This window comes from Halichoerus grypus, chromosome 7, assembly GCF_964656455.1.
Source record: "Halichoerus grypus chromosome 7, mHalGry1.hap1.1, whole genome shotgun sequence".
In the NCBI taxonomy this organism is placed as follows: Eukaryota; Metazoa; Chordata; class Mammalia; order Carnivora; family Phocidae; genus Halichoerus; species Halichoerus grypus.
Genome location: NC_135718.1, coordinates 20,447,173 through 20,456,396, shown reverse-complemented (window position 1 = coordinate 20,456,396; position 9,224 = coordinate 20,447,173).

Here is a 9,224-nt window from a genome sequence, read left to right as displayed (position 1 = left end):
ACACCATCACCTACCAGTTTATTGCTCCATGCTCATCCCCCCGCCCCCTCCTTACAATCTACCTCACATGCCTTTTTTTTTCTGTTTTTTTTTTTTTTTCTTTCTAACTGTTATATGAACTGTTTCTTATGCCTAGACTCCCTTCTCCCAGACTAATCCCTGGGTAATTAACAAGTTCAAACTTATTCTTTAGTTGAAATATGAGGGAAGATCAGGTCCATCTTATGCACATCCATAGAAACTCAAGTCATCTCTCTGTTGCTCACATTACATAACTAACTATTCAACATCTGTCTTCCAGGACTGTCTGTATACTGCTTGCTCCATATTCTCTGGAGGTGCTTCAGCTAGCCAAAGTTCATTAAAAAAATCTTTTCTCTCGCACTAACACATTCTTCCAAAATGTACATTTCAGTAGACCTTAGGTATGGATATCTATAGAAGAATTGTCTACTTTTAAAATCAGTATTTTGAGTGGAGTCACATGTAGGACATCTACACTTTTAATAAACCTGAGACCTCTTATATATCAGGCGCTTTCATTCTCCTATCATAAAAACTAAATGCCAAGTTTTTAAGAGTTCAGAACTTGTAAAAATATAGGAACATGTTAAAAACTTCATTTAATTTCCTTTTGTCAGGGAAGAAGAGCTGTAGCATATCTCCTCCTACCATACTGTTTGAGTTTTATGGGTTTTTATTTTGCTATTTGTACATTGTATAATGTACTGCTTCTAATGCTTTAAGACAGCTTTTTACAAATAGATAAATAAAAGCTATTTCTAAACAGACATAAATTAATGAACACAAAAACATATACAAGAATAAAAGTGTATGTATCACATGATAGCAGCATGTGTAATTCATTTTTGTGTCTTCCACATTGCCCATCATGGTGCATTCCACATGGCAGGTGCTCAATCACTGTTTATTGGAAATGAGAACTTACACTGCTGAGTCATTTAAATGCAAGGTGATGGGAGAGAAAGCTATATTCCTATTTTGCTTAGAAACAACACCCTTTTCTTACTGGAATCTTCATCAGTCTTACAGATAATAAACTGGGATTTGAATCTGAAGAAAATAGTAGGTGCTTATTAAATATATAATTGATTGATTGATTCAATCTGTATCCACAACCATCCCCACCAATGGAGATGCTGTTAGAATTTACCAGGGCAGATGTTTGCTTGAGAATAAAGGCCACTCTTCCTAATCCAAAGGCAGGAGCTTTTAAAACTTTAATTATGGCACCAGAGGTTGGCTCAGGTCTCTCCTCCTCAGCCTCCATGGCACTATGCATTGTAGAGAGTATCTAAAGTCGGATACAATAAACTTATTACCCATCTGAAATCTGGGTGGTAGTTTACCATACACATTTGTTGTTGGGAAACAATCACACATTTCTTTTCTTTTTTCTTTTTTTTTTTTTTAAAGAGAGAAAACATGAGTAGGGGGACGGGCAAAGGGAGAGGGAGTGAGAATCTTAAGCACGCTCCACGTCCATACCCAGTGCAGAGCCCAGAGCCCAACTCGGGGCTGGATCTCATGACCCTGAGATCACAACCTGAGCTGAAATCAAGAGTCGAATGCTGAACAAACTGAGCCACCCAGGTGCCCCACAACCACATATTTCTGAATAGATTCATTAAGAGGACTCAGGAAACAAATGAATAAATAAACCTTTGCAACCACTGCTAGTCCCTGCATAAAAGGCAACATGTTGCTTTTTGCTGTGACTACCTCTTGATGCCTACAGCCTCTACCCCCACAAGGTCTACCCTTCAACTTCATTGGGTTTAATAAATCTTCTTAGGGTTCCATTTGGGGCATACATGTTGTGGGTGGATATGAGTAACTTATGCTGTATTTATAAAACTGCTGCCCTAATGAGATAATATATTTACTTATTAAAACAATAAACACAGCTGCAAATGAACCATAAAAAAACAGATGAGACAACAGATTTCTCTACCCAAAGTGTCAGTTTTATAATTGAGAAATAAATTAAATAATCCTTCTTTCTCCCACTATTTTTCTATCTTCATATGTACCTATAGCATTCAAGAGCAGTCAGCATTACTATACTAATTACAGAATAACAAAACTCCATATAGAAATTGATTGGCCTTGTAATACAATTTTGACAACATAACATATGGTAGCTCTTCCAATACACTCAAACCTAATGACTATACAGAACTATGTCTACTTACTAACAGCTTTTGCTTTATCATGCAAATACCATTAAGATTTTTCCTTATTAGGGTTCCACAGGCAATGATGGAAATGATACATTGTATAATAAGGGGAAATAATCTAATCTATGTTCCAAGTGGTGATTCTCAGGTATGTGAGTGGAGAAGGAGGGACTATTTCATGTAAATTATACCACAAGACCAATTTTTTCCATTAATATTATTCAGAGGTGAAGGCTGAAATAAGAGACATTGAGGCCATTTAAACATAATTGTATCAATTTATTTTTCCACAACACATGTTATAATAATCCTAAAATGATATAGCATATGCCACTATGAGGAAAAGCCACAATAATTTCATTCATGTTTTTCAAACATCTTAATTTTATTCCTTCCCTGCTCTGAAGCCTTTTTTTTTTTTAAAACCTCCTGGCCCATCCATGTATCAGGTCAAAAATGTTTTAAAATATTTGGGGAGCGGCAAGGGATATGAATCTCTATTTAAATGTCTTTATTGGCAAAATTTATCTTTTAAATTTACATAATTAATTCTCAGTCACTAAAAAAATAGAATATAAAACAATCAAAAAGAAAAAAAAATATTCACATTCCTATCACCCAATGACTGCTACACTTTGTACTGTATAATTTCAGATTTCTCTTCAAAACAAATGGCATAATACTTTTTGTTAGTTTTTATTTTTATTTTTTTAGATTTTATTTATTTATTTGACAGAGAGAGAAATAGCGAGAGCAGGAACACAAGCAGGGGTAGTGGGAGAGGAAGAAGCAGGCTCCCCGTCGAGCAGAGAGCCCAACGTGGGGCTTGCTTGATCCCAGGACCCTGGGATCACGACCTCAGCCGAAGGCAGACGCTTAAAGACTGAGCCACCCAGGCGCCCCCTAGTTTTTATTTTTAATGTATTATATAGCCATTTCATTTTTTCCCAGATTTACTGAGGCATAACTGACAAAAATTATATATATGTAAGGTGTACAACATGATGATTTGATATATATGTATACACATTGTGAAATGATTACTAAAATCAAGTTAATTAGCACATCCATCACCTCACATAACTATCTGTGTGTGTGTGTGTGTGTGTGTGTGTGTGTGTGTGTGTACGTGCTGATAACATTTGAGATCTACTCTCTTCAGAATTTTCCAGTATGCAATACAACGTTATTAACTACACACCATACCGTATGTTCGAAACCCAGAACTTATTCATCTTATAACTGAAAGCTTGTACCCTCTGGCATTTGTGAAGTCCTACTGAGCCATCGTTACAGATTTACCCAACATGAGTCAAGAGTTTCAATACTTGGCATTCAAGGAGAGGAGGATGCTGCTAGACAGAGGAAAGACTACATTCTATAGGAAATACAGTCACCATGAAAGAGAAGTCAATAAGGAGGAGGTAGGGGGACAGAGAGAGAAAAGGAGAGAGGGAGAGAGAGAGAGCAGGTTTCCTGTGGTGTACTTACGTCTACACTCCTAAGAGCTGATGGCTCACCAGGAGTCTTAAATACCTCTACTCCTACTGCCGCCTATGTCTTTGTTGCAACAAAGATTCTGATCCTCGGGATTATAGGAAAAAATTACCCATGGCATGCCTGAGGCACAGCACAGGGATGAATTAAACACAGTATATAAACTGGGAGCCATAAGCATTAAAATCAGCCACCGTCATGACGGAGTTCTCTAACCCACATGATACTGATTTGAGGTTCTCTGGGAGAAGAAATGTATGAATATGAGTAGGGTAGCCCATCCCCATGCCCACAAAAGTATATCCAGTGGGGAAAATAAAAGTAAAAAAGAAAGAAGAAACCTGGATACAAAGGCAGGAAACAAAAACAACAAAAAACTGAAACAAAGATCTGCAATTTGACCCAATTTGAAATCCAAAATTTATTAAAAGAATTAATACAATAAGATCATTGGCTTTGTGCCTCTACAACATAGGTTCAGAATTAACTCCAACATCTGATGAAATGCATCAATTGGCAAACATTCATGGCCTTAATCAACACTAGGGCTCAAATTACACTTAGACTTTGGCATCCCACTAAATTTAATCAAAGAATCCTCTATAATCTTAGGGGCCTTCCTAAATGTAAAATAGATAGGGTGAGATGCCTCCCCCTACCATCAGAACTATTTCTTGGCCTAAATTTCCCATGATCATATCAACCATTACCCTATTATATCCCAAAGTAAGCATGGACACTCTGACTCAATGAGTAACAAATTTAAATTAAATTAAGTCTTAGGGACGTACAAATTGGCTTGATACAATGAGACCCTATGGACCATCTCTCCCAGTTAAAATAATTACTATGGCCCAATCTAAATTAAAACAAGGTCTTCAAGGATTAGAATCTATTATGCAAGACTCATTTAGAGAAGGAATAATAATGCCCACTGCTTCTCCATTTAATAGTCCACTTTGGTCTGTTGTTAAACCTCAAAAGAATAAATGACACCACATAGTAGATTACCACTTTAATACCCTAGTCCCATCCATTAATGCCTCCATACTCAATATTACTAATTCTATCCAATCAGCAATATATTGCTATTATAGATTTGGCTAATGTCTGTCAGTACCTATTTCAACAGCCTCTCAGCCACGGTTTGCCTTCACCTTTGAAAGAACATAAGACATCTTTTCCTGGCTATCCAAGAGGTATCTCAGCAACCTTACTATCACTCACAGTTTTTGCACACCAGGTTTCAACCACATCCACCTTTCTCCAAGAGGTATGACATTATACTGGTAACATCCTCCCCTGAGGAAATTCATTAGAAATACTCATTCAAGAAAAATATTCACAAAAAAAGCTCACAAAGGGGGAAGAGCAATTGCCCTTCACATAATACAAGGTGCTGCTACCTTGGTGAAGTTCCTGAAAATTACTTGGTAAACCAAGGGCTGCTCCCTTCTTGACATTGTCAAGAAACAGCTATTGACCCTTCCAGTACTCATAATGTTAAAATAATACCCAAGTATTTTTTTGTTTTTAGGCTTTTTTTTTTTTAATTCTGGAGTCAACATATTCCTTCTTTACAAATTTTACTTAAGCCAATTTATGTTGTTACTTGCAAATTGACCCACCTTGAATGGGACCTCTGCAAAAAAGGTACTAAAATCTGTCTAAATTGTAATGCAACAGCATTCCTTTAGTGCCCTCTAAAGACTCCTTCACTGTAAATCCTTTAGCAGTCTCTTCTTACACCTTCTGGAGTCTCTGGACCACCCATGATGGCCATAAATTGGTCATGAGCCTTTCATGATGCAAGAAAATGACCACCTCAGCCTCACGCTATATGCCGTTAGAGCAGCAACTGCTGGCCACATACTAGGCTTTCTTGGAAACAGAGTCCTTAAGCCTGTGATCTTCTGTACCCAACTACCTATTACACCTTGGATCATGGAAGCAGCATCCTGCAAACCTGGTACATCAACTGAGGCTTCCTTGCTATAGGATGGAGCCAAATCTGGGCCCTCTATCTCACCTATAGGGGCCCATGGCCTCCTCTGTCTTAGGTCCCTTGCCAGATGACATGAGTCTGGATGAGATCTCCCTTCTCCCAGACCTCTTAAGTACCTGGGAAGTCCATACACTTTACAGACAATAGCATCACCATCAACATGATGGAGCTCAGTGGAATACTGCTGATCTTCATCCCTTAAGAATGGCATCCAGGATAAAGAATGGGACCCAAGGATAAGCAAAACTGGCCAAACTTTACACAGTTATCTCAGCACTGGATGCACTGACCAACAACTGACCCATTCTATACATTTTTACAAACTCTTGAGCCACTGCTAAAGGTTTGGATGTCTGGTCTTGCCAGTGGTCAAGGTTTCCCCCTTGGGGATAAAAAACAAAAACAAAAACAACCCCTCTGAAAGTCTCTTGCCTCACAGATACCAAAATATAAATCAAGGTCACACATGTCTCTATATTTATTAAGGCATCACTTAATAAGTGAGTTCCAAAGATGACTTACAGTGACCAAAGCATTCATTTTACTTCTCAGGATTCACGGTGCTAGGCTCCTGAACAAGACATTCAGTGAAACTTTCACCTTCCTTATAGGTTTGAGATTACGGGCTTTACTGTATACCTTACTGGCTTACTTAAGCTCAAATTCAATTAAATGTAATGTGGCATGTTTCAGCCATCAGTCAAACATCAAGGGTAAATTGTAATAAGACTCTGACTCTCTATTCTTGATATTTGCTGACAACTTCAACCCTCACCACCACCCCCCTTTCTCTTCTGTTCCATGGCTGGTCAAGCTGATACCAAAGCCTGGGGGTCCCTACTTTGGCACCCTAGAAGATCAAACCACAGAAGCCCCTGCCCATGTATGGGAGTCCTCACCCTTGCCACATCCCTTGACCACAGCTTCAGCTTTCATACATTGCTGGTGGGAATATAAAAGGTACAGTCACTTAGGTAAACAATGCGGCAGTTTCTTAAAAAGGTTTGGACATAAATGCTTACAGCAGCCTTATTTATAACAACCATAAACAAACAAAACCCCTCATGAGAAGTGAATGGATAAATAAATTATGGTTTATTTATACAATGGAATACTAGAAAATCAGAACTCCCTATTCCTACAGAGGGCAAAAAGTGGTTCAGTGTATTAATTTATTTACTTTTTTTTAAAACAGCTATTTTTCTATGTGCCTTTCTAAGGTCCCTTCTTCTACCAAGAATGACCAAGGACAAGCTGAATTTGGTCAGGGTGTAGTAAGAAGGCTGGAAGATGCTGGTTTGGAAACAGAAGTGCTGCACGTTATTCCCATCTCCACAGTTTATAAACTCCATGACTGGGGTATTTACTTATCTTCTCTAAGCTTCAGATGGCTCCACAAAATATGACAGATGGGCGTCATAAATCCTACCTTTCAGGTAGGGACTGAGACACCACCTTTAAATGCCCCTAGCATATGGCCTGGCACATAGTAAGAGCTCAGTAAATACTAGCCTGAATAAGAGGACAAAGAAATACCTTGTATATCACGTTCCTACTGAAGCTTTGATAACTGGGACACCTTTGTAATGGTCACCACTCCCCATCTTCTCTATGAGATTTAAAACTGTCTTAGGTTAAGGAGGGCACGTGTTGTGATGAGCACTGGGTGTTATACACAACTAATGAATCTGTGAACACTACATCAAAAACTAATGATGTACTATATGTTGGCTAACTGAACATAATAATAATTTAAAAAAGAAAAAAGACGCTTTGAGAAAAAAAAATAAAACCATCTTAGGGGCACCTGAGTGTCTCAGTCGGTTAAGCAACCGACTCTTGATTTTGACTCAGGGTCAAAGGGTTGTGGGATCAAGCCCCACATCGGGCTCTGCACTCAGTGCAAAGTCTGCTTGAGATTCTCTCTCTCCTTATCCCTCTGCCCCTCACCCCCCACATGTGCTCTCTCTCTCTAATAAATAAATCTTTTTAAATAAAACATAAAACCCTCTTAAATGATTCTGTAGTTTGTTAGCAATGTTAGTGCTTCTTAGTGTCTCCTTCTTTCCTGTAATTAGTTGGGTGATACTGAAAGTGCATCTACTGCTGAGAAGTTTGGTTTTCACAACCTAATCCACCTACAGCAGAGGAGTGAGAGACAGGCATCTACAGTGACACAAATACAACCTCCCTTGCAGGGCAGGACACCTTTCTTTGGCACCAGGAAGATTCATGGATGCTGGAGGAGGGCTTGGGGGAATTCTGTGTTCCCGGCTGGTAACTCTTGGATGAGATACACCTGAGTCTCGCAAACAAGACAGTGAGCACTAAATGATTATTTCCCAAATCTATCTATCCCAGCATGCCTCATAGCATATTCTATGAAAATCACATCCCACGAAAAGAACCTCAAAAAAGGTGCTGGGGAGACTGTGATCAAATAACCTTGGGGAAGCATAAATATACTAACTCTCTACACCTTAGATGGCACAATGCACTTTATAAAGGATTCCAAAAACTCCTGCTATGAGCTATATCTACTTAAATTTAGGAGAATATAGGTTCAATGTACTTATTTAAAAACTGAAGCTATTTTTTTGAATTTCATTAATATATAAATATTTTATATAAAGTAGAAAGTATTTTAGAAATCCCAATCTATATAAATAATATAGATTAAAAGTTTCAGATAGAACAAAATACCTCTGTACTTGGTAAATGACTTGATTTAAATGGGAGAAACCACTTGCTGAAGGAAAAGAGAAAATTGCTTGGCTTTTCTATCCCACACCCTGAGCATATGGGATTCTCTTCTCCCTCTCCTTGGTGAATGAGTTCGGTCACCTATAAAATCAATGTTGACTAGAAGCCCTCCAAAAAATACTCAGAATCTCTCTCTTAACTGTTTATATATGCTTTTCCTTCAGTAACCCAATATGAGTTTTGAATTTTCAAATTTTTACTCTCTAACCACTGATCTAAAGCTCTTATTTCTGAATGCTAGCAGGGAGGGGCTTACTAATAAGAGTTTTTGCAAATTTCAATGATATTTTGGAATTTGTCATTTTTGAAGGAAAAAGAATACTGTTTACAAATATATTACTCCAATGTACGCCCTCTGTCTGCATATTAAATAGGTAAAGTAAATACTTTCTATTTCCTCTATTATACCTGTATCTTATCTTCTATCCCTATATGTAAGTGGTAGGGATATAAGCTAACCAGCTGTGGGCTCCAATTAACAGATTTTATGGTTGAGAAATAGCATTTTGGGGTTAAGATCTGGGTAATATTTTTCCCTATTGTTTTGGGTAGTCATTTATTTGTTTGAACATTGGCTTTGACTCTTAAAATCAGGTTAAGTCAGGTACGAATAGGCAATAGGCACAAACTCCATCAGTGTGAAGAACTCATAGATATGGGTCCTATTGGATGCACTCGGTTTACAAGCTCTGCTCTTCAACTCTGATGACACCTGTTACTCATCACACTTGTTTGGTTAATAGTGTTGGATATTGTCT